The sequence below is a fragment of the Alosa sapidissima genome, chromosome 5, assembly GCF_018492685.1.
Source record: "Alosa sapidissima isolate fAloSap1 chromosome 5, fAloSap1.pri, whole genome shotgun sequence".
Lineage (NCBI taxonomy): Eukaryota > Metazoa > Chordata > Actinopteri > Clupeiformes > Clupeidae > Alosa > Alosa sapidissima.
Window position 1 is genome coordinate 36,865,768 of NC_055961.1, and position 25,639 is coordinate 36,891,406.

The 25,639-nt window shown below is 45.1% G+C and overlaps 1 long non-coding RNA gene across 3 annotated transcripts in view; it reads right to left on the reverse strand.

Annotated features, from left to right (window-relative positions):
• Window positions 1–344: 344 nt before the first annotated feature.
• LOC121708643 overlaps window positions 345–25,639 on the reverse strand; it is a 39,407-nt gene continuing 14,112 nt past the window's right edge. For 2 of the 3 annotated variants that reach the window (XR_006031718.1, XR_006031717.1), the window contains 5 exons: window positions 1,128–1,206; window positions 924–985; window positions 719–814; window positions 502–620; window positions 345–396 (listed from right to left, as the gene is read on the reverse strand). This is a non-coding gene — a long non-coding RNA (uncharacterized LOC121708643). Of the gene's footprint in view, window positions 397–501; window positions 621–718; window positions 815–923; window positions 986–1,127; window positions 1,606–25,639 lie in introns of those variants that run through there. The other variant, XR_006031716.1, reaches the window with a different exon arrangement.

Sequence of the window (25,639 nt, forward strand, 5' to 3'; positions counted from 1 at the left end):
AAATTGTCGGAACCGGACAATGACGTATGTGGAGAGCTTTCAGAGTGCTAATGGCCCTAATTAGCATATGAATGCAGCGAAACCGCGGCTGGCCTGGCTTGAATATCCTTACTCAGTATTGGATGAAACCACTACTTTCAAACAAGAAAAATCACTCGTGATTGGCAGCAAAACCACACCTGGCCAGGCCAGGCTTGAATATCCTTACTCAGTATTGGATGAAACCACAACTTTCAAACAAGTAAAATCACTCGTGATTGGTTGGCAGATCCCCAATAATAATGTAGAGACCCAGCCAACAACGCCATCTTCTTCGTCAGACATGAGGTCTACGGTGGCGGACTTCCAGAGTTCCACCTAGTCATCTGCTAGCACACTCTGTCTCGATTCCAGCAGCTGGAAAAAAAACAATGAATCAGTACTGTGTGATGCGATGCACTGCGTATGGACACAACACATCTATCAATGCACCTGAAAAATAGTCACCAAATAAAGTCTTACCCTCTTTCTTCTCGCTCGACTCCGAGCTGAACTCTTCGCAGCTTCCGCCCGCAATGAGTTTTCTGGCTGGGTATATCTAAAGCTCCTGCGTACCGTCTCGTAATATGTCTTACAGGCGGCTGGAAAACAATTAAATGAGAGTGGTATGAATAAAAACAAACGCAAGTCACAGTAACATTAAACAAGGAAGGAGAAACAGTAAAAACAAGTCACTTACACACAATGTCGTCTATCAACATCGTGTAAATCTGGACTTGCAGATATTGTTCCGAGCAAATAGGAGGTCACCGCCTCATTATGAGGCGAGATTAGTCTGTGAAAACAAAATGTACAGTTATGATCGGTATCTATCCTATGGTGTCTATACGTATCCATTTCCTTATAGCCTACCGCAGAATGAAAGCATATTCTTTAAATCCTACCCTTGCTCCAGTTCGTAGCGCCTGCAATTTGTCTCCGAGTTGTGAAGGCGGCGTACTGCTTCCTGTAAATGACGACACAAAAAAATACACTTTAATAAAGCTGGTTCTGCTCACATGTTCTTTTGCAAGGCTACTAGGCTACTCTTAGCTTTGGTTTTAGGCTAGGGTACTTTTAGCTTAGCTAGCAGTCAAACATATTCTTACCGCAAGCTTGGGATTGTGCACCAGTCTTCTCTTCTTAAAGTTTTTCTCTCCCACGACCCCATTAAGAGGCAAAGTTAGTCTGTGAAAGCAAAATGTACAGTTAAGATCTGTATCTATCAATGTAGCCTATCTATTTCCTTATAGCCTACAGCAGAATGAAAGCATATGTAACGGAATGACACGGGTGTTTATATAAACTCAAACCATACCATTTCAGTTACATAAAAAAAAGGAGGAACAAGCAGACCAGAGGCGGAAATTATTCGTTCTACCATTTATTAATTTGGAATAAAAGTAGTCTGGAAGCAGCTGTGGGAATAAATCATTGATATAATAATTTATTATTAAAGCAGATCAGTGCAACGGACACATAAAATAGCTACAGCTACAACAGAACTAGCAGTCTTCCAGCCAGGGATTTAGCCAAGGCTCCAGGAGAAGCAGCGCTGCCTGTGAGGAAAAGGGTGGAGTGTCAACTACTCAGGCCATCCTTAAAAATATTTTTGTTTGCAGTAACAGCCAAAAATAAAAATAAAAAAATGGGTCGGTAGGTAGGTCAATATTTTTTTTTTTCAAGATTCAAAGTAAAAAAAAAAAGTACAATTTTGGTCATGGTGATTACGTAGGAATGAATTTACACAAATGTGCATATCGTGACGTAACTGACTGGGTCTTCAACCCGTGCCTTCAGGCGCACCATTGCAAACCTCATTCTGATGCAGGTTATATAGACCAGCCTTTCTCAAACTTCTTTGACCTGAGGCCCGGTCATGGCAGACTTTTGGGTCATAGGGCTCATCTACATGTACCCAGAAAGAAGGCTACAATAGCTCTTGGCCACGTTATATTGAAATTTGACTATAGGCTACAATACTCAATGCTATACAGTGTATTATACAGTCTCTGCTCTGTTTCTAAGGAAGTTCCAAAAAACAACGTCGTTCTATTAAGTTTCGTTAAATAAATAAATAGCCTTCCAACAGGTTGAAGCGGAGCTTTGATACCAACGTTATCGATTAGTTTCAGTTTCTCTCGCGCAGACGCGCACTGAATGAAGGCTCATACCACCACTTAATTGTAGGGCTCCATGTTTAATGACATCGATAGCAGAAACGTTTGTTTTCTTTTTTCGTCGATCCGCGGTTTCTTGATCAACTGCGCAGCAAATTATCAGATGAAGCACCGGGCCTAATTTCACTCCACGACTCCGCGGACCAGCAGTCTCCATGTTGTGGACCCATATTTTGAGAAATGCTGAATAGACCACAACCAATTTCAATACTCCGACACGGTCACCGTTAGACTAGGGGGAGGAGGGATGAGAAAAGATCTGGCCACAGTTCTTCCAGAACTTCGTGCCAAGTAAAAGCGTTATCAGTTTGTGTGAATGAAACTAAGCGTAGGCCATAGTGTGACATGCGTAAAACCAATGGTGTAGAGATGACGCCACAGGTTTTTTTTTAAGTGAGCCACGTTTGCATGTAGGCAATTTATATTCACAATACTTGGGCCTACTAAAAGAAATATTATTTTATTGCATTTGTATTGGTTGTTTAGAGTAAAAAAAAACAAATCGGTCGGTATTAACGCAAGTTTACAACCGGCAAGTCGGTCGGACTAAAAGGGGAAAAAAATAAATATTTTGGTCGGTTCTAAATTGACAGGGTCGGTCGGGTTACGGCAAACGAAAATATTTTTAAGGATGGCCTCACCACTAGGGAACCTCGCAACACATGCAATCACTCAGGTGTTTCGTGGGTACGATCACGCCATGCGCTACACTGCAAGTCTAGAAAATGTGGAGATCAAAGAGTAAGGTGCAAATATAGCTGCAAGCAGCAATGAGGGGGCCAAGCAGATTAGGCCGGACTAGCCACGGCGACAAGATAGAACTCAGCAGACAGTCGCGATCAACACTTTCAACAAGTGTCACATCAAACATAACTGATTTTGTAGGGCTGAAACAGGGCTGAGTATTGCCACCGCCTCCGCCAGCCAGCCCCCCCACCTAATCACCCCTGTCCGTCCCACCCCGTCCTGCCCCGCCCTACCACGCACGCATTAGAATGAACTGGATGGAATATGTTGTCATCTGTTTCACATCCAAAAATAAAAGATCGATAAAACACATCGCAACTACAGATCAAAATGCAATATTGCTAATTGCAGCACCCCCTACAGGTCAAAGGTCAACTACTTTCGAAGTGTTATCATTTTTAATAACCCACGTTTCACAATATACTGTGCAAATAAAGGCCTAGACTCGCGATCAACTAATGTTGTTGCGCTGCATTGCCTCTAAGTGTCGCCAACTGACGATACACATTGGAAATGTGCGTAGGCCTACGCCAGACATGAAGTTTGCGTGGAGGACCTCACATTCTCACGTTCAAGTCAGCCTTCGTACATCCGCACGTGAGCGTGAGAAGTGACGTACGCAGCATTTTTGTGCGTATGCAAGCTTTGTACATGAGGCCCCTGGTCTGTTTTATTTCACGTGAATATTGCAAAGTACCACACACACACATGCTTTCATCATGTGATCACATGTGTTGCATGCATGCACCTGATTACGCAAATGAAGTCGCGCTGACAACGTGTTACAATTGTCACGAGAATAACAGGACACGCAAATATCTCTGCTCTTACCTCAGACGGATGTTCAATGTCCACATCAGAGTCGTCATTAGATGTAAAAATAACCCTGATCTCTTCATCAGTAAGCTGACGCCTTTTCAAATGTGCCATGACTAATATTATCGATGAAATTGTATAGCGTCTGTAAATACTACGAATGTTTTCTGAATGAATGAACTTCGAGATGCCGGTCGCTGTAATGTTTTGCATTGACGGACTTGATGGATGCACTGCTATTGCGCAAATAAAGCTGTGATTATAATGGGACAAGATAAAGATGTATGTGCATTTCTTGTGCGAGTTTTAATGTCATGAATGTAGCAAACTAGGTTTCCTGAGCCGTGCGTTACTGAAAGCTTCATAGCTCGTGAATGAACGATGTTTGTTTCCAGCATTCCGTACATTTCGCGGTCATTTTGATTTTCATCTTTTCAGTGGCCATGAGATTTGACTAAACACTGAATAACATCATCATTTAATTTAGAAAAATCACTCATTTTGCTTGTTTTATTGTGCTTGGTGTAATGACTGACATTCAGAAATATGGCAATAAATGGCAGTGAAGCTAGAAACATTTGTAGCCTCCTGTAAATAAACGTCTTCCCAATACTTGCCACTTCCGTGGATTTTGTCATGTACAGTATAGCCCGACCACACAATCATAATATAAACTAGATCTGCAAAATGTGGACATAACAAAATGGTAGTGGCAAAGTGATTTGCGAGAGACCATTTTTGACTTTGAGAATGTACAATGTCAGCCCATGTTAGCCAAACAGTGGTAGCCCATTGTTAAGCAGCAATTAGAATACTTATGTAGCAACATTCCAAACACAAAAGTGTGACGGTACGCTTTTACGGATAGTTACGTTCTTAAGGGTTAAGCAGTCACAGCAAGTTCCATGCCATACAACCCAAGATTGGCTGAGTTACAAGGTCAAGTTTCACATCAAAACATAACTGATTTTGTGGGGCTGAACCAGGGCTGAGTGTCGCAGCCCCCTCCCCCAGCCAGCCCACCGCCGCAACCGCCTCTGCCCATCCCACCCCGTCCCACCCTTGCACGCACACATTAGAATGAACTAGATGGAACTTGCTGTCATCAGTTTCACATCAAAAATAAAAGATTGACTGAGATATGATCACACTTGCTGTGATTTAAACATAGAGGTCAAGAATTGACGTCATAGGGTGTGTTGAACTCGGCTTGGCCCAAGGATTCCAATGATACCTCATTTTGCCATTCGGGTCAACAGGTCAAAAGTTACGTCCGTGAACACAAGTCCAACTTTGGCCTGTTGGTGGCGCTAGAGCGCTTGAGGTGCCGGCATGAAACTTGGTGAAATGAATTATTGGACTGTCCCCAATTAGTGTGCAAAATGTTATAACTTTTTACCAGACGGTTCTATGGGCTGCCATTGACTTCCATTGCAAAATAATGCGCATCAGCAACTAAATGCATTTTTGTCAATTACGGTGCCCCCTAGAGGTCAAATGTCACCAAATTTCTTGAGCGTCCTCCCGATGGGGTCTGAGGTACATGTACTAAGTTTGGTTTTGATACATGAAAGCGTTGCTGAGATATGAAATCACTTCCTGTTTGGCGGCTTCGCCACCAATTTCGATTGGCTGTTACGGGTGAACGCTTTTGTCAATCGTTCCAGAAAATTAAACACTGATAAGGCATGGTCTGAAGATGGTCTGAGCCAATTTTGGTTAAAGTCAGATGAAATTTGTGACCAGTGAAAACTTTTTAGTGTTTTTGATTAAATTCAATATGGCGGCCGAATCAATTATGTTGACATCACAAGTTGGCCTGGGTCAGCCTAAGGACATCCAAAAGTACTACCAGACACCACTAGTATGTTTTAATTCCAAACACATCAACAGCTACAGGCCAAAATGCATTTTCGCTAATTACAGCGCCCCCTAGAGGTCAAAGGTCACCAGATTTTTTGAGTGCTCTACAGATGGGGATATAAGTCCATGTACTAAGTTTGGTTATGACAGATGAAAGGGTTGCTGAGATATGAGCTCACTTCCTGTTTGGCGGCTTCGCCGCATATTTTGATTGGTTGTTACGGGCGAACGGTTTTAGTTCCGAAGACAAAAATCGATAACTTTTGTGCGGATTGGTCTGAAGATCATATGTATTAAGTTTCGTTAAAATCGGACAAACTATGTGAGGCGTGAAACTTTAGTTTCACTTTCGATAAAATCCAAAATGGCGGAAAATCCATCATGGCGGAAAATGACGTCATAGGGTGCGTTGAACTCGGCTTGGTCCAAGGATTCCAACGGTACCTCATTTTTCAAAATCGGATCAACAGGTCAAAAGTTACGTGCGTGAACGCACGTCCAACTTTGGCCTGTTGGTGGCGCTAGAGCGCTGGAGGTGCCGGCATGAAACTTGGTGCAATTAATTTTTGGCCTGTCCCCAATCAATGTGCCAAATTTCACAACTTTTTACCAGACGGTTCTATGGGCTGCCATAGACTCCCATGGCGGAAGAAAGTATAAATATAGCTGCAAGCAGCAATGAGGGGGCCAAGCAGTGAGATCAGCAGGCCAGATTTGCCATGTAAGTCAATGCCGTTGCATCAGACATATAGCCTTAAGCAGTCACAGCAAGTTCCATGCCATACAACCCAAGATTGGCTGAGTTACAAGGTCAAGTTTCACATCAAAACATAACTGATTTTGTGGGGCTGAACCAGGGCTGAGTGTCGCCGCCCCCTCCCCCAGCCAGCCCACCGCCGCAACCGCCCCTGCCCATCCCACCCCGTCCCACCCTTGCACGCACACATTAGAATGAACTAGATGGAACTTGCTGTCATCAGTTTCACATCAAAAATAAAAGATTGACTGAGATATGATCACACTTGCTGTGATTTAAACACAGAGGTCAACAATTGACGTCATAGGGTGTGTTGAACTCGGCTTGGCCCAAGGATTCCAATGATACCTTATTTTGCCATTCGGGTCAACAGGTCAAAAGTTACGTCCGTAAACACAAGTCCAACTTTGGCCTGTTGGTGGCGCTAGAGCGCTTGAGGTGCCGGCATGAAACTTGGTGAAATGAATTATTGGACTGTCCCCAATTAGTGTGCAAAATTGTAAAACTTTTTACCAGATGGTTCTATGGGCTGCCATTGACTTCCATTGCAAAATAATGCGCATCAGCAACTACTGGCCAAAATGCATTTTTGTCAATTACGGTGCCCCCTAGAGGTCAAATGTCACCAAATTTCTTGAGCGTCCTCCTAATGGGGTCATGAACATATGTAGTAAGTTTGGTGATGATACATGGCAGGGTTGCTGAGATATGAGCTCACTTCCTGTTTGGCCGCTTCGCTGCAAGTTTCGATTGGCTGTTACAGCCGAATGCTACTGTCAATCGTTCCAAAAAGCGATGCACTGATAAGGCATGGTCTGAAGATGTTCTCTGCCAATTTTGGTGAGGATCCGCTGAAATTTGTGACCTGCGAAAATTCGTACGTGTTTTTGATTAAATCCAATATGGCGGCCGAATCAATTACGATGACATCACAAATTGGCCTGGGTCGGCCTAAGGACCTCCAACAGTATTACCAGACACCACTAGTGCGTTTTAATTCTAAGCACAACAGCAGCTACAGGCCAAAAGGCATGTTTCTTAATTACAGCGCCCCCTAGAGGTCAAAGGTCACCAGATTTCTTGAGCGTCCCCCTGATTGGGTCCTGAGTCCATGCACCAAGTTTGGCTTTGATACATGCAAGGGTTGCTGAGATATGAGCTCACTTCCTGTTTGGCGGCTTCGCCGCAAATTTCGATTGGCTGTTACGCGCGAACGGTTTTAGTTCCGAAGACGAAAAGGAATAACTTTTGTGCGGCTTGGTGTGAAGAGCATGTGTGTCAAGTTTGGTGTTGATCGGACAAAATTTGTGACCTGTGAAGTTTTAGTTTCACTTTCACTAAAATCCAATATGGCGGAAAATCCATCATGGCGGAAATTGACGTCATAGGGTGCGTTGAACTCGGCTTGGTCCAAGGATTCCAAAGATACCTCATTTTTGACAATCGGGTCAACAGGTCAGAAGTTACGTGCGTGAACGCAAGTCCAACTTTGGCCTGTTGGTGGCGCTAGAGCGCTCAAGGTGCCGGTATGAAACTTGGTGAAATGAATTATTGGACTGTCCCCAATTAGTGTGCAACATTTTATAACTTTTTACCAGACGGTTCTATGGGCTGCCATTGACTTCCATTGCAAAATAATGCGCATCAGCAGCTACTGGCCAAAATGCATTTTTGTCAATTACGGTGCCCCCTAGAGGTCAAATGTCACCAAATTTCTTGAGCGTCCTCCCGATGGGGTCTGAGGTACATGTACTAAATTTGGTTTTGATACATGAAAGCGTTGCTGAGATATGAAATCACTTCCTGTTTGGTGGCTTCGCCGCAAATTTCGATTGGCTAGTACAGGTCAATGCTTCTGTCAATTGTTCCAGAAAGCAATGCACTCATCAGGCATGGTGTGTTGATGGTCTCTGCCAATTTTGGTGAGGATCCGCTGAAATTTGTGACCTGCAAAAACGTGTACGTGTTTTTGATTAAATCCAATATGGCGGCCGAATCAATTACGATGACATCACAAGTCGGCTTGGGTCGGCCTAAGGACCTCCAACAGTATTACCAGACACCACTAGTGCATTTTAATTCTAAGCAAAACAGCAGCTACAGGCCAAAAGGCATGTTTCTTAATTACAGCGCCCCCTAGAGGTCAAAGGTCACCAGATTTTTTGAGCGTCCCCCTGATTGGGTCCTGAGTCTATGTACTAAGTTTGGTTATGATAGATGAATGGGTTGCTGAGATATGAGCTCACTTCCTGTTTGGCGGCTTCGCCGCATATTTCGATTGGCTGTTACGGTCAAACGGTTTGAGTTCCGAAGACGAAAAGTGATAACTTTTGTGCGGCTTGGTCTGAAGAGCATGTGTGTCAAGTTTGGTGACGATCGGACAAAATTTGTGACCTGTGAAGTTTTAGTTTCACTTTCACTAAAATCCAATATGGCGGAAAATCCATCATGGCGGAAAATGACGTCATAGGGTGCGTTGAACTCGGCTTGGTCCAAGGATTCCAACGATACCTCATTTTTCAAAATCGGGTCAACAGGTCAAAAGTTACGTGCGTGAACGCACGTCAAACTTTGGCCTGTTGGTGGCGCTAGAGCCCTCGAGGTGCCGACATGAAACTTGGTGAAATTAATCAATGTACTATCCCCAATCAGTGTGCCAAATTTCACAACTTTTTACCAGACGGTTCTATGGGCTGCCATAGACTTCAATGGCAGAGGAAAGATGTTAAATAAATATAGCTGCAAGCAGCAATGAGGGGGCCAAGCAGAATAGGCCGGAGTAGCTACGGCGACAAGATAGAACTCAGCAGACACCCGCGATCAACAGGGCTGAGTATTGCCACGCCTCCGCCAACCAGCCCCCCCCACCTAATCACCCCAGCCCGTCCCACCCCGTCCTGCCATGCCCTTGCACGCACGCATTAGAATTAACTGGATGGAACATGATGTCATCAGTTTCACAACAAAAAAAAAAAGATTGATAAAACACATCAGCAACTACACATCAAAATGCAATATTGCTAATTGCAGCACCTCCTACAGGTCAAAGGTCACCAAATTTTTTGAGTGTCCTCCTAATGGGGTCATGAATCCATATAGTAAGTTTGGTTATGATACATGGCAGGGTTGTTGAGATATGAGCTCACTTCCTGTTTGGCGGCTTCGCCACCAATTTTGATTGACTGTTACAAGCGAATGCTTTTGCCAATTGTTCCAAAAAGCAATATATTGATAGATTATGGTCTGAAGATGGTCTCTGCCAATTTTGGTGAGAATCCGCTGAAATTTGTGACCTGTGAAAACTTGTACGTGTTTTTGATTAAATCCAATATGGCGGCCGAATCAATTACTATGACATCACAAATTCGCTTGGGTCGGCCTAAGGACCTCCAACAGTATTACCAGACACCACTAGTGCATTTTAATTCCAAACACAACAGCAGCTACAGGCCAAAAGGCATGTTTCTTAATTACAGCGCCCCCTAGAGGTCAAAGGTCACCAGATTTATTGAGTGTCCCCCTGATTGGGTCCTGAGTCTATGCACCCAGTTTGGCTTTGATACATGCAAGGGTTGCTGAGATATGAGCTCACTTCCTGTTTGGCGGCTTCGCCGCAAATTTCGATTGGCTGTTACAGCCGAATGCTTCTGTCAATTGTTCCAGAAAGCAATGCACTGATAAGGCATGGTCTGAAGATGATCTCTGCCAATTTTGGTGAGGATCCACTGAAATTTGTGACCTGCGAAAATTTTTACGTGTTTTTGATTAAATCCAATATGGCGGCCGAATCAATTACGATGACATCACAAATTGGCTTGGGACGGCCTAAGGACCTCCAACAGTATTACCAGACACCAGTAGTGCGTTTTAATTCTAAGCACAACAGCAGCTACAGGCCAAAAGGCCTGTTTCTCAATTACAGCGCCCCCTAGAGGTCAAAGGTCACCAGATTTCTTGAGGGTCCCCCTGATTGGGTCCTGAGTCCATGTACTAAGTTTGGTTATGATAGATGAATGGGTTGCTGAGATATGAGCTCACTTCCTGTTTGGCGGCTTCGCCGCAAACTTCGATTGGCTGTTACGCGCGAACGGTTTTAGTTCCGAAGACAAAAAGCAATATATTAATTAGTCATGGTCTGTAGATGATATCTCTGAAATTTGGTGTCGATCGGACAAAATTTGTGACCTGTGAAGACTTTTAAGTGTTTTTGATGAAATCCAATATGGCGGAAAATCCATCATGGCGGAAATTGACGTCATAGGGTGCGTTGAACTCGGCTTGGTCCAAGGATTCCAACGATACCTCATTTTTGACAATCGGCCATACGGGTCAAAAGTTACATGCGTGAACGCAAGTCCAACTTTGGCCTGTTGGTGGCGCTAGAGTGCTTGAGGTGCCATCATGAAACTTGGTGACATTAATCATGGGACTGTCCCTAATCAGTGTGCCAAATTTCACAACTTTTCACCTGACGGTTCTATGGGCTGCCATTGACTTTAATGGCAGAGGAATAATAATAATAATAATAAATATAGCTGCAAGCAGCAATGAGGGGGCCAAGCAGTGAGATCAGCAGGCCAGATTTGCCATGTAAGTCAATGCCGTTGCATCAGACATATAGCTTTAAGCAGTCACAGCAAGTTCCATGCCATACAACCCAAGATTGGCTGAGTTACAAGGTCAAGTTTCACATCAAAACATAACTGATTTTGTGGGGCTGAACCAGAGCTGAGTGTCGCCGCCCCCTCCCCCAGCCAGCCCACCGCCGCAACCGCCCCTGCCCATCCCACCCCGTCCCACCCTTGCACGCACACATTAGAATGAACTAGATGGAACTTGCTGTCATCAGTTTCACATCAAAAATAAAAGATTGACTGAGATATGATCACACTTGCTGTGATTTAAACACAGAGGTCAAAAATTGACGTCATAGGGTGTGTTGAACTGGGCTTGGCCCAAGGATTCCAATGATACCTCATTTTGCCATTCGGGTCAACAGGTCAAAAGTTACGTCCGTGAACACAAGTCCAACTTTGGCCTGTTGGTGGCGCTAGAGCGCTTGAGGTGCCGGCATGAAACTTGGTGAAATGAATTATTGGACTGTCCCCAATTAGTGTGCATAATTGTATAACTTTTTACCAGACGGTTCTATGGGCTGCCATTGACTTCCATTGCAAAATAATGCGCATCAGCAACTACTGGCCAAAATGCATTTTTGTCAATTACGGAGCCCCCTAGAGGTCAAATGTCACCAAATTTCTTGAGCGTCCTCCCGATGGGGTCTGAGGTACATGTACTAAATTTGGTTTTGATACATGAAAGCGTTGCTGAGATATGAAATCACTTCCTGTTTGGCGGCTTCGCCGCAAATTTCGATTGGCTGGTACAGGTCAATGCTTCTGTCAATTGTTCCAGAAAGCAATGCACTCATCAGGCATGGTCTGTAGATGGTCTCTGCCAATTTTGGTGAGGATCTGCTGAAATTTGTGACCTGCAAAAATGTGTACGTGTTTTTGATTAAATCCAATATGGCGGCCGAATCAATTACGATGACATCACAAGTCGTCTTGGGTCGGCCTAAGGACCTCCAACAGTATTACCAGACACCACTAGTGTGTTTTAATTCTAAGCACAACAGCAGCTACAGGCCAAAAGGCATGTTTCTTAATTACAGCGCCCCCTAGAGGTCAAAGGTCACCAGATTTCTTGAGCGTCCCCCTGATTGGGTCCTGAGTCCATGGACTAAGTTTGGTTATGATAGATGAATGTGTTCTTGAGATATGAGCTCACTTCCTGTTTGGCGGCTTCGCCGCAAATTTCGATTGGCTGTTACGCGCGAACGGTTTTAGTTCCGAAGACGAAAAAGAATAACTTTTGTGCGGCTTGGTCAGAAGAGCATGTGTGTCAAGTTTGGTGACGATCGGACAAAATTTGTGACCTGTGAAGTTTTAGTTTCACTTTCACTAAAATCCAATATGGCGGAAAATCCATCATGGCGGAAAATGACGTCATAGGGTGCGTTGAACTCGGCTTGGTCCAAGGATTCCAACGATACTTCATTTTTGACAATCGGGTCAACAGGTCAGAAGTTACGTGCGTGAACGCAAGTCCAACTTTGGCCTGTTGGTGGCGCTAGAGCGCTCAAGGTGCCGGTATGAAACTTGGTGAAATTAATTATGGGACTATCCCTAATCAGTGTGCCAAATTTCACAACTTTTCACCAGACGGTTCTATGGGCTGCCATTGACTTCAATGGCGGAATAATAATAATAATAAATATAGCTGCAAGCAGCAATGAGGGGGCCAAGCAGTATAGGCCGAAGTAGCCACGGCGACAAGATAGAACTCAGCAGACACTCGTGATCAACACTTTCAACAAGTGTAACATCAAACATAACTGATTTTGTAGGGCTGAAACAGAGCTGAGTATTGCCACCGCCTCCGCCAGCCAGCCCCCCCACCTAATCACCCCAGCCCGTCCCACCCCGTCCTGCCCTGCCCTGCCCTTGCACGCACGCATTAGAATTAACTGGATGGAACATGTTGTCATCAGTTTCACATCAAAAAATAAAAAGATTGATAAAACTCATCAGCAACTACAGATCAAAATGCAATATTGCTAATTGCAGCACCCCCTACAGGTCAAAGGTCACCACATTTTTTGAGCGTCCTCCTAATGGGGTCATGAATATATGTAGTAAGTTTGGTGATGATATGAGCTCACTTCCTGTTTGGCGGCTTCGCCACTAATTTGGATTGGCTGTTACAGCCGAATGCTTCTGTCAATTGTTCCAGAAAGCAATGCACTGATAAGGCATGGTCTGAAGATTGTCTCTGCCAATTTTGGTGAGGATCCGCTGAAATTTGTGACCTTGGAAAATTTTTATGTGTTTTTGATTAAATCCAATATGGCGGAAAATCCATCATGGCGGAAATTGACGTCATAGGGTGCGTTGAACTCGGCTTGGTCCAAGGATTCCAACGATACCTCATTTTTGACAATCGGCCATACGGGTCAAAAGTTACGTGCGTGAACGCACGTCCAACTTTGGCCTGTTGGTGGCACTAGAGTGCTCTAGGTGCCGGCATGAAACTTGGTGAAATGAATTATTGGACTGTCCCCAATTAGTCTGCAAAATTGTATAACTTTTTACCAGACGGTTCTATGGGCTGCCATTGACTTCCATTGCAAAATAATGCGCATCAGCAACTACTGACCAAAATGCATTTTTGTCAATTACGGAGCCCCCTAGAGGTCAAATGTCACCAAATTTCTTGAGCATCCTCCCGATGTGGTCTGAGGTACATGTACTAAGTTTGGTTTTGATACATGAAAGCGTTGCTGAGATATGACATCACTTCCTGTTTGGCGGCTTCGCCGCAAATTTTGATTGGCTGGTACAGGCCAATGCCTCTGTCAATTGTTCCAGAAAGCAATGCACTCATCAGGCATGGTCTGTAGATGGTCTCTGCCAATTTTGGTGAGGATCCGCTGAAATTTGTGACCTGCAAAAACGTGTACGTGTTTTTGATTAAATCCAATATGGCGGCCGAATCAATTACGATGACATCACAAGTTGGCTTGGGTCGGCCTAAGGACCTTCAACAGTAGTACCAGACACCACTAGTGGGTTTCAATTCTAAGCACAACAGCAGCTACAGGCCAAAAGGCATGTTTCTTAATTACAGCGCCCCCTAGAGGTCAAAGGTCACCAAATTTCTTGAGTGTCCCCCTGATTGGGTCCTGAGTCCATGGACTTAGTTTGGTTATGATAGATCAATGGGTTGCTGAGATATGAGCTCACTTCCTGTTTGGCGGCTTCGCCGCAAATTTCGATTGGCTGTTACGCGCGAACGGTTTTAGTTCCGAAGACGAAAAAGAATAACTTTTGTGCGGCTTGGTCTGAAGAGCATGTGTGTCAAGTTTGGTGACGATCGGACAAAATTTGTGACCTGTGAAGTTTTAGTTTCACTTTCACTAAAATCCAATATGGCGGAAAATCCATCATGGCGGAAAATGACGTCATAGGGTGCGTTGAACTCGGCTTGGTCCAAGGATTCCAACGATACCTCATTTTTGACAATCGGGTCAACAGGTCAGAAGTTACGTGCGTGAACGCAAGTCCAACTTTGGCCTGTTGGTGGCGCTAGAGCGCTCAAGGTGCCGGTATGAAACTTGGTGAAATTAATTATGGGACTATCCCTAATCAGTGTGCCAAATTTCACAACTTTTCACCAGACGGTTCTATGGGCTGCCATTGACTTCAATGGCGGAATAATAATAATAATAATAATAAGAACAAATAGAAACACAATGGTTGCCTCGCAGCTTCGCTGCTTGGCCCCCAATAAATATAGCTGCAAGCAGCAATGAGGGGGCCAAGCAGAATAGGCTGGAGTAGCCACGGCGACAAGATAGAACTCAGCAGACACTCGCGATCAACACTTTCAACAAGTGTCACATCAAACATAACTGATTTTGTAGGGCTGAAACAGGGCTGAGTATTGCCACAGCCTCTGCCAGCCAGCCCCCCCACCTAATCACCTCTGCCCGTCCCACCCCGTCCTGCCCCGCCCCGCCCTACCACGCACGCATTAGAATGAACTGGATGGAACATGTCATCAGTTTCACATCCAAAAATAAAAGATCGATAAAACACATTGCAACTACAGATCAAAATGCAATATTGCTAATTGCAGCACCCCCTACAGGTCAAAGGTCAACACATTTTTGAGCGTCCTCCTAATGGGGTCCTGAACCTATGTAGTAAGTTTGGTTATGATACATGGCAGGGTTGCTGAGATATGAGCTCACTTCCTGTTTGGCGGCTTCGCCGCAAGTTTCGATTGGCTGTTACAGCCGAATGCTACTGTCAATCGTTCCAAAAAGCGATGCACTGATAAGGCATGGTCTGAAGATGTTCTCTGCCAATTTTGGTGAGGATCCGCTGAAATTTGTGACCTGCGAAAATTCGTACGTGTTTTTGATTAAATCCAATATGGCGGCCGAATCAATTACGATGACATCACAAGTTGGCTTGGGTCGGCCTAAGGACCTCCAACAGTATTACCAGACACCACTAGTGCGTTTTAATTCTAAGCACAACTGCTGCTACAGGCCAAAAGGCATGTTTCTTAATTACAGCGCCCCCTAGAGGTCAAAGGTCACCAGATTTCTTGAGCGTCCCCCTGATTGGGTCCTGAGTCCATGGACTAAGTTTGGTTATGATAGGTGAATGGGTTGCTGAGATATGAGCTCACTTCCTGTTTGGCGGCTTCGCCGCATATTTCGATTGGCTGTTACGGGCGAACGGTTTGAGTTCCGAAGACGAAAAGGAGTATCTTTTGTGAGGCTTGGGCTGAAGATCATGTGTGTCAAGTTTGGTGACGATCGGACAAAATTTGTGACCTGTGAAGAATTAGTTTCACTTTCACTAAAATCCAAAATGGCGGAAAATCCATCATGGCGGAAAATGATGTCATATGGTGCGTTGAACTCGGCTTGGTCCAAGGATTCCAATGATACCTCATTTTTGACAATTGGGCCTATGGGTCAAAAGTTACGTGTGTGAACGCACGTCCAACTTTGGCCTGTTGGTGGCGCTAGAGCGCTCAAGATCCCGGCATGAATCTTGGTGAAATTAATCATTGGCCTGTCCCCAATCAGTGTGCCAAATTTCACAACTTTTCACCAGACGGTTCTATGGGCTGCCATAGACTCCAATGGCAGAGGAAAGATGTTAAATAATAATAATAAATATAGCTGCAAGCAGCAATGAGGGGGCCAAGCAGTGAGATCAGCAGGCCAGATTAACCATGTAAATCAATGCCGTTGCATCAGACATATAGCCTTAAGCAGTCACAGCAAGTTCCATGCCATACAACCCAAGATTGGCTGAGTTACAAGGTCAAGTTTCACATCAAAACATAACTGATTTTGTGGGGCTGAACCAGGGCTGAGTGTCGCCGCCCCCTCCCCCAGCCAGCCCACCGCCGCAACCGCCCCTGCCCATCCCACCCCGTCCCACCCTTGCACGCACACATTAGAATGAACTAGATGGAACTCGCTGTCATCAGTTTCACATCAAAAATAAAAGATTGACTGAGATATGATCACACTTGCTGTGATTTAAACACAGAGGTCAAAAATTGACGTCATAGGGTGAGTGGGGGTGTGAACTCGGCTTGGCCCAAGGATTCCAATGATACCTCATTTTGCCATTCGGGTCAACAGGTCAAAAGTTACGTCCGTGAACACAAGTCCAACTTTGGCCTGTTGGTGGCGCTAGAGCGCTTGAGGTGCCGGCATGAAACTTGGTGACATTAATCATGGGACTGTCCCCAATTAGTGTGCCAAATTTTATAACTTTTTACCAGACGGTTCTATGGGCTGCCATTGACTTCCATTGCAAAATAATGCGCATCAGCAACTACTGGCCAAAATGCATTTTTGTCAATTACGGAGCCCCCTAGAGGTCAAATGTCACCAAATTTCTTGAGCGTCCTCCCGATGTGGTCTGAGGTACATGTACTAAGTTTGGTTTTGATACATGAAAGCGTTGCTGAGATATGAAATCACTTCCTGTTTGGCGGCTTCGCCGCAAATTTTGATTGGCTGGTACAGGCCAAAGCTTCTGTCAATTGTTCCAGAAAGCAATGCACTCATCAGGCATGGTCTGAAGATGGTCTCTACCAATTTTGGTGAAGAACAGATGAAATTTGTGACCTGCGAAAACTTGTACGTGTTTTTGATTAAATTCAATATGGCGGCCGAATCAATTACGATGACATCACAAGTTGGCTTGGGTCGGCCTAAGGACCTTCAACAGTAGTAGCAGACACCACTAGTGGGTTTCAATTCTAAGCACAACTACTGCTACAGGCCAAAAGGCATGTTTCTTAATTACAGCGCCCCCTAGAGGTCAAAGGTCACCAAATTTGTTGAGCGTCCCCCTGATTGGGTCCCGAGTCCATGGACTAAGTTTGGTTATGATATATCAATGGGTTGCTGAGATATGAGCTCACTTCCTGTTTGGCGGCTTCGCCTCAAATTTCGATTGGCTGTTACGCACGAACGGTTTTAGTTCCGAAGACAAAACACCACAACTTTTGTTAGGCTTGGTCTGAAGATCATGTATGTCAAGTTTGGTGACGATCGGACAAAATTTGTGACCTGTGAAAAATTAGTTTCACTTTCACTAAAATCCAATATGGCGGAAAATCCATCATGGCGGAAAATGACGTCATAGGGTGCGTTGAACTCGGCTTGGTCCAAGGATTCCAACGGTACCTCATTTTTCAAAATCGGATCAACAGTTCAAAAGTTACGTGCGTGAACGCACGTCCAACTTTGGCCTGTTGGTGGCGCTAGAGCGCTGGAGGTGCCGGCATGAAACTTGGTGCAATTAATTATTGGCCTGTCCCCAATCAGTGTGCCAAATTTCACAACTTTTTACCAGACGGTTCTATGGGCTGCCATAGACTCCCATGGCGGAAGAAAGATGTTAAATAATAATAATAAATATAGCTGCAAGCAGCAATGAGGGGGCCAAGCAGTGAGATCAGCAGGCCAGATTAAGCATGTAAGTCAATGCCGTTGCATCAGACATATAGCCTTAAGCAGTCACAGCAAGTTCCATGCCATACAACCCAAGATTGGCTGAGTTACAAGGTCAAGTTTCACATCAAAACATAACTGATTTTGTGGGGCTGAACCAGGGCTGAGTGTCGCCGCCCCCTCCCCCAGCCAGCCCACCGCCGCAACCGCCCCTGCCCATCCCACCCCGTCCCACCCTTGCACGCACACATTAGAATGAACTAGATGGAACTTGCTGTCATCAGTTTCACATCAAAAATAAAAGATTGACTGAGATATGATCACACTTGCTGTGATTTAAACACAGAGGTCAAAAATTGACGTCATAGGGTGTGTTGAACTCGGCTTGGCCCAAGGATTCCAATGATACCTCATTTTGCCATTCGAGTCAACAGGTCAAAAGTTATGTCCGTGAACACAAGTCCAACTTTGGCCTGTTGGTGGCGCTAGAGCGCTTGAGGTGCCGGCATGAAACTTGGTGAAATGAATTATTGGACTGTCCCCAATTAGTGTGCCAAATTGTATAACTTTTTACCAGACGGTTCTATGGGCTGCCATTGACTTCCATTGCAAAATAATGCGCATCAGCAACTACTGGCCAAAATGCATTTTTGTCAATTACGGAGCTCCCTAGAGGTCAAATGTCACCAAATTTCTTGAGCGTCCTCCCGATGTGGTCTGAGGTACATGTACTAAGTTTGGTTTTGATACATGAAAGCGTTGCTGAGATATGAAATCACTTCCTGTTTGGCGGCTTCGCCGCAAATTTTGATTGGCTGGTACAGGCCAAAGCTTCTGTCAATTGTTCCAGAAAGCAATGCACTCATCAGGCATGGTCTGAAGATGGTCTCTGCCAATTTTGGTGAGGAACAGATGAAATTTGTGACCTGCCAAAACTTTTTTGTGTTTTTGATTTAATCCAATATGGCGGCCGAATCAATTACGATGACATCACAAGTTGGCTTGGGTCGGCCTAAGGACCTTCAACAGTAGTACCAGACACCACTAATGGGTTTTAATTCTAAGCACAACTGCTGCTACAGGCCAAAAGGCATGTTTCTTAATTACAGCGCCCCCTAGAGGTCAAAGGTCACCAGATTTCTTGAGCGTCCCCCTGATCGGGTCCTGAGTCCATGGACTAAGTTTGGTTATGACAGATCAATGGGTTGCTGAGATATGAGCTCACTTCCTGTTTGGCGGCTTCGCCGCAAATTTCGATTGGATGTTACGCGCGAACGGTTTTAGTTCCGAAGACGAAAAGGGATAACTTTTGTGCGGCTTGGTCTGAAGAGCATGTGTGTCAAGTTTGGTGACGATCGGACAAAATTTGTGACCTGTGAAGTTTTAGTTTCACTTTCACTAAAATCCAATATGGCGGAAAATCCATCATGGCGGAAAATGACGTCATAGGGTGCGTTGAACTCGGCTTGGTCCAAGGATTCCAACGATACCTGATTTATGACAATCGGGTCAACAGGTCAGAAGTTACGTGCGTGAACGCAAGTCCGAATTTGGCCTGTTGGTGGCGCTAGAGCGCTCAAGGTGCCGGTATGAAACTTGGTGAAATTAATTATGAGACTGTCCCCTATCAGTGTGCCAAATTTCACAACTTTTCACCAGACGGTTCTATGGGCTGCCATAGACTTCAATGGCAGAGGAATAATAATAATAAGAAAACCAACAAACACAATGGGTGCCTTCGCAGCTTCGCTGCTTGGCCCCCAATAATAAATATAGCTGCAAGCAGCAATGAGGGGGCCAAGCAGTGAGATCAGCAGGCCAGATTTGCCATGCAACTCAATGCCGTGGCATCAGGCATATAGCATTTAGCAGTCACAGCAAGTTCCATGCCAAACAACCCAAGATTGGCTGAGTTACAAGGTCAAGTTTCACATCAAAACATAACTGATTTTGTGGGGCTGAACCAGGGCTGAGTGTCGCCGCCCCCTCCCCCAGCCAGCCCACCGCCGCAACCGCCCCTGCCCATCCCACCCCGTCCCACCCTTGCACGCACACATTAGAATGAACTAGATGGAACTTGCGGTCATCAGTTTCACATCAAAAATAAAAGATTGACTGAGATATGATCACACTTGCTGTGATTTAAACACAGAGGTCAAAAATTGACGTCATAGGGTGTGTGGGGGTGTGAACTCGGCTTGGCCCAAGGATTCCAATGATACCTCATTTTGCCATTCGGGTCAACAGGTCAAAAGTTACGTCCGTGAACACAAGTCCAACTTTGGCCTGTTGGTGGCGCTAGAGCGCTTGAGGTGCCGGCATGAAACTTGGTGAAATGAATTATTGGACTGTCCCCAATTAGTGTGCAAAATTGTATAACTTTTTACTAGACGGTTCTATGGGCTGCCATTGACTTCCATTGCAAAATAATGCGCATCAGCAACTACTGGCCAAAATGCATTTTTGTCAATTACGGAGCCCCCTAGAGGTCAAATGTCACCAAATTTCTTGAGCGTCCTCCCGATGTGGTCTGAGGTACATGTACTAAGTTTGGTTTTGATACATGAAAGCGTTGCTGAGATATGAAATCACTTCCTGTTTGGCGGCGTCGCCGCAAATTTCGATTGGCTGGTACAGGTCAATGCTTCTGTCAATTGTTCCAGAAAGCAATGCACTCATCTGGCATGGTCTGTAGATGGTCTCTGCCAATTTTGGTGAGGATCCGCTGAAATTTGTGACCTGCAAAAACGTGTACGTGTTTTTGATTAAATCCAATATGGCGGCCGAATCAATTACGATGACATCACAAGTAGGCTGGGGTCGGCCTAAGGACCTCCAACAGTATTACCAGACACCACTAGTGCGTTTTAATTCTAAGCACAACAGCAGCTACAGGCCAAAAGGCATGTTTCTTAATTACAGCGCCCCCTAGAGGTCAAAGGTCACCAGATTTTTTGAGCGTCCCCCTGATTGGGTCCTGAGTCCATGTACTAAGTTTGGTTATGATAGATGAATGGGTTGCTGAGATATGAGCTCACTTCCTGTTTGGCGGCTTCGCCGCATATTTCGATTGGCTGTTACGGTCAAACGGTTTGAGTTCCGAAGACGAAAAGTGATAACTTTTGTGCGGCTTGGTCTGAAGAGCATGTGTGTCAAGTTTGGTGACGATCGGACAAAATTTGTGACCTGTGAAGTTTTAGTTTCACTTTCACTAAAATCCAATATGGCGGAAAATCCATCATGGCGGAAAATGACGTCATAGGGTGCGTTGAACTCGGCTTGGTCCAAGGATTCCAACGATACCTCATTTTTCAAAATCGGATCAACAGGTCAAAAGTTACGTGCGTGAATGCACGTCCAACTTTGGCCTGTTGGTGGCGCTAGAGCCCTCGAGGAGCCGACATGAAACTTGGTGAAATTAATCATGGGCCTGTCCCCAATCGGTGTGCCAAATTTCACAACTTTTTACCAGACGGTTCTATGGGCTGCCATAGACTCCCATGGCGGAAGAAAGATGTTAAATAATAATAATAATAAGAAATCATAGAAAAACAATGGGGCTTCGCAGCTTCGCTGCTTGGCCCCCAAATATAGCTGCAAGCAGCAATGAGGGGGCCAAGCAGTGAGATCAGCAGGCCAGATTAACCATGTAAGTCAATGCCGTTGCATCAGACATATAGCCTTAAGCAGTCACAGCAAGTTCCATGCCATACAACCCAAGATTGGCTGAGTTACAAGGTCAAGTTTCACATCAAAACATAACTGATTTTGTGGGGCTGAACCAGGGCTGAGTGTCGCCACCCCCTCCCCCAGCCAGCCCACCGCCGCAACCGCCTCTGCCCATCCCACCCCGTCCCACCCTTGCACGCACACATTAGAATGAACTAGATGGAACTTGCCGTCATCAGTTTCACATCAAAAATAAAAGATTGACTGAGATATGATCACACTTGCTGTGATTTAAACATAGAGGTCAACAATTGACGTCATAGGGTGTGTTGAACTCGGCTTGGCCCAAGGATTCCAATGATACCTCATTTTGCCATTCGGGTCAACAGGTCAAAAGTTACGTCCGTAAACACAAGTCCAACTTTGGACTGTTGGTGGCGCTAGAGCGCTTGAGGTGCCGGCATGAAACTTGGTGAAATGAATTATTGGACTGTCCCCAATTAGTGTGCAAAATTGTATAACTTTTTACCAGACGGTTCTATGGGCTGCCATTGACTTCCATTGCAAAATAATGCGCATCAGCAACTACTGGCCAAAATGCATTTTTGTCAATTACGGAGCCCCCTAGAGGTCAAATGTCACCAAATTTCTTGAGCGTCCTTCCGATGTGGTCTTAGGTACATGTACTAAGTTTGGTTTTGATACATGAAAGCGTTGCTGAGATATGAAATCACTTCCTGTTTGGCGGCTTCGCCGCAAATTTTGATTGGCTGGTACAGGCCAAAGCTTCTGTCAATTGTTCCAGAAAGCAAGGCACTCATCAGGCATGGTCTGAAGATGGTCTCTGCCAATTTTGGTGAGGAACAGATGAAATTTAGGACCTGCCAAAACTTTTTCGTGTTTTTGATTTAATCCAATATGGCGGCCGAATCAATTACGATGACATCACAAGTTGGCTAGGGTCGGCCTAAGGATCTTCAACAGTAGTACCAGACACCATTAGTGGGTTTCAAGTCTAAGCACAACTGCTGCTACAGGCCAAAAGGCATGTTTCTTAATTACAGCGAGCCCTAGAGGTCAAAGGTCACCAAATTTCTTGAGCGTCCCCCTGATTGGGTTCTGACTCCATGGAATAAGTTTGGTTATGATAGATCAATGGGTTGCTGAGATATGAGCTCACTTCCTGTTTGGCGGCTTCGCCGCAAATTTCGATTGGATATTACGGGTGAACGGTCATAGTTCCGAAGACAAAACACCACAACTTTTGTGAGGCTTGGTCTGAAGATCATGTATGTCAAGTTTGGTGACGATCGGACAAAATTTGTGACCTGTGAAAAATTAGTTTCACTTTCACTAAAATCCAATATGGCGGAAAATCCATCATGGCGGAAAATGACGTCATAGGGTGCGTTGAACTCGGCCTGGTCCAAGGATTCCAATGGTACCTCATTTTTCAAAATCGGGCCAACGGGTCAGAAGTTACATGCATGAACGCATGTCCAAATTTGGCCTGTTGGTGGCGCTAGAGCGCTCGTGGTGCGGACTCGAAACTTGGTGAAATTAATTCTGGGACGCAGCCTAATTAGTGTGCCAAATTTCACAACTTTTCACCAGACGGTTCTATGGGCTGCCATAGACTTCAATGGCAGAGGAATAATAATAATAAGAAAACTAACAATAACAATGGGTGCCTTCGCAGCTTCGCTGCTTGGCCCCCAAATATAGCTGCAAGCAGCAATGAGGGGGCCAAGCAGTTAGTTCAGCAGGCCAGATTAACCATGTAAGTCAATGCCGTTGCATCAGACATATAGCCTTAAGCAGTCACAGCAAGTTCCATGCCATACAACCCAAGATTGGCTGAGTTACAAGGTCAAGTTTCACATCAAAACATAACTGATTTTGTGGGGCTGAACCAGGGCTGAGTGTCGCCGCCCCCTCCCCCAGCCAGCCCACCGCCGCAACCGCCCCTGCCCATCCCACCCCGTCCCACCCTTGCACGCACACATTAGAATGAACTAGATGGAACTTGCTGTCATCAGTTTCACATCAAAAATAAAAGATTGACTGATATATGATCACACTTGCTGTGATTTAAACATAGAGGTCAACAATTGACGTCATAGGGTGTGTTGAACTCGGCTTGGCCCAAGGATTCCAATGATACCTCATTTTGCCATTCGGGTCAACAGGTCAAAAGTTACGTCCGTAAACACAAGTCCAACTTTGGCCTGTTGGTGGCGCTAGAGCGCTTGAGGTGCCGGCATGAAACTTGGTGAAATGAATTATTGGACTGTCCCCAATTAGTGTGCAAAATTGTATAACTTTTTACCAGACGGTTCTATGGGCTGCCATTGACTTCCATTGCAAAATAATGCGCATCAGCAACTACTGACCAAAATGCATTTTTGTCAATTACGGAGCCCCCTAGAGGTCAAATGTCACCAAATTTCTTGAGCATCCTCCCGATGTGGTCTGAGGTACATGTACTAAGTTTGGTTTTGATACATGAAAGTGTTGCTGAGATATGACATCACTTCCTGTTTGGCGGCTTCGCCGCAAATTTTGATTGGCTGGTACAGGCCAATGCCTCTGTCAATTGTTCCAGAAAGCAATGCACTCATCAGGCATGGTCTGTAGATGGTCTCTGCAAATTTTGGTGAGGATCCGCTGAAATTTGTGACCTGCAAAAACGTGTACGTGTTTTTGATTAAATCCAATATGGCGGCCGAATCAATTACGATGACATCACAAGTTGGCTTGGGTCGGCCTAAGGACCTTCAACAGTAGTACCAGACACCACTAGTGGGTTTCAATTCTAAGCACAACTGCAGCTACAGGCCAAAAGGCATGTTTCTTAATTACAGCGCCCCCTAGAGGTCAAAGGTCACCAAATTTCTTGAGTGTCCCCCTGATTGGGTCCTGAGTCCATGGACTTAGTTTGGTTATGATAGATCAATGGGTTGCTGAGATATGAGCTCACTTCCTGTTTGGCGGCTTCGCCGCAAATTTCGATTGGCTGTTACGCGCGAACGGTTTTAGTTCCGAAGACGAAAAAGAATAACTTTTGTGCGGCTTGGTCTGAAGAGCATGTGTGTCAAGTTTGGTGACGATCGGACAAAATTTGTGACCTGTGAAGTTTTAGTTTCACTTTCACTAAAATCCAATATGGCGGAAAATCCATCATGGCGGAAAATGACGTCATAGGGTGCGTTGAACTCGGCTTGGTCCAAGGATTCCAACGATACCTCATTTTTGACAATCGGGTCAACAGGTCAGAAGTTACGTGCGTGAACGCAAGTCCAACTTTGGCCTGTTGGTGGCGCTAGAGCGCTCAAGGTGCCGGTATGAAACTTGGTGAAATTAATTATGGGACTATCCCTAATCAGTGTGCCAAATTTCACAACTTTTCACCAGACGGTTCTATGGGCTGCCATTGACTTCAATGGCGGAATAATAATAATAATAATAATAAGAACAAATAGAAACACAATGGTTGCCTCGCAGCTTCGCTGCTTGGCCCCCAATAATAAGAAATCATAGAAAAACAATGGGGCTTCGCAGCTTCGCTGCTTGGCCCCCAATAATAAGAAATCATAGAAACACAATGGGTGCCTTCGCAGCTTCGCTGCTTGGCCCCCAAATATAGCTGCAAGCAGCAATGAGGGGGCCAAGCAGAATAGGCCGGAGTAGCTACGGCGACAAGATAGAACTCAGCAGACACCCGTGATCAACAGGGCTGAAACAGGGCTGAGTATTGCCACGCCTCCGCCAGCCAGCCCCCCCACCTAATCACCCCAGCCTGTCCCACCCCATCCTGCCATGCCCTTGCACGCACGCATTAGAATTAACTGGATGGAACATGTTGTCATCAGTTTCACATCAAAAAATAAAAGATTGATAAAACACATCAGCAACTACACATCAAAATGCAATATTGCTAATTGCAGCACCTCCTACAGGTCAAAGGTCACCAAATTTTTTGAGCGTCCTTCTAATGGGGTCATGAATCCATATAGTAAGTTTGGTTATGAT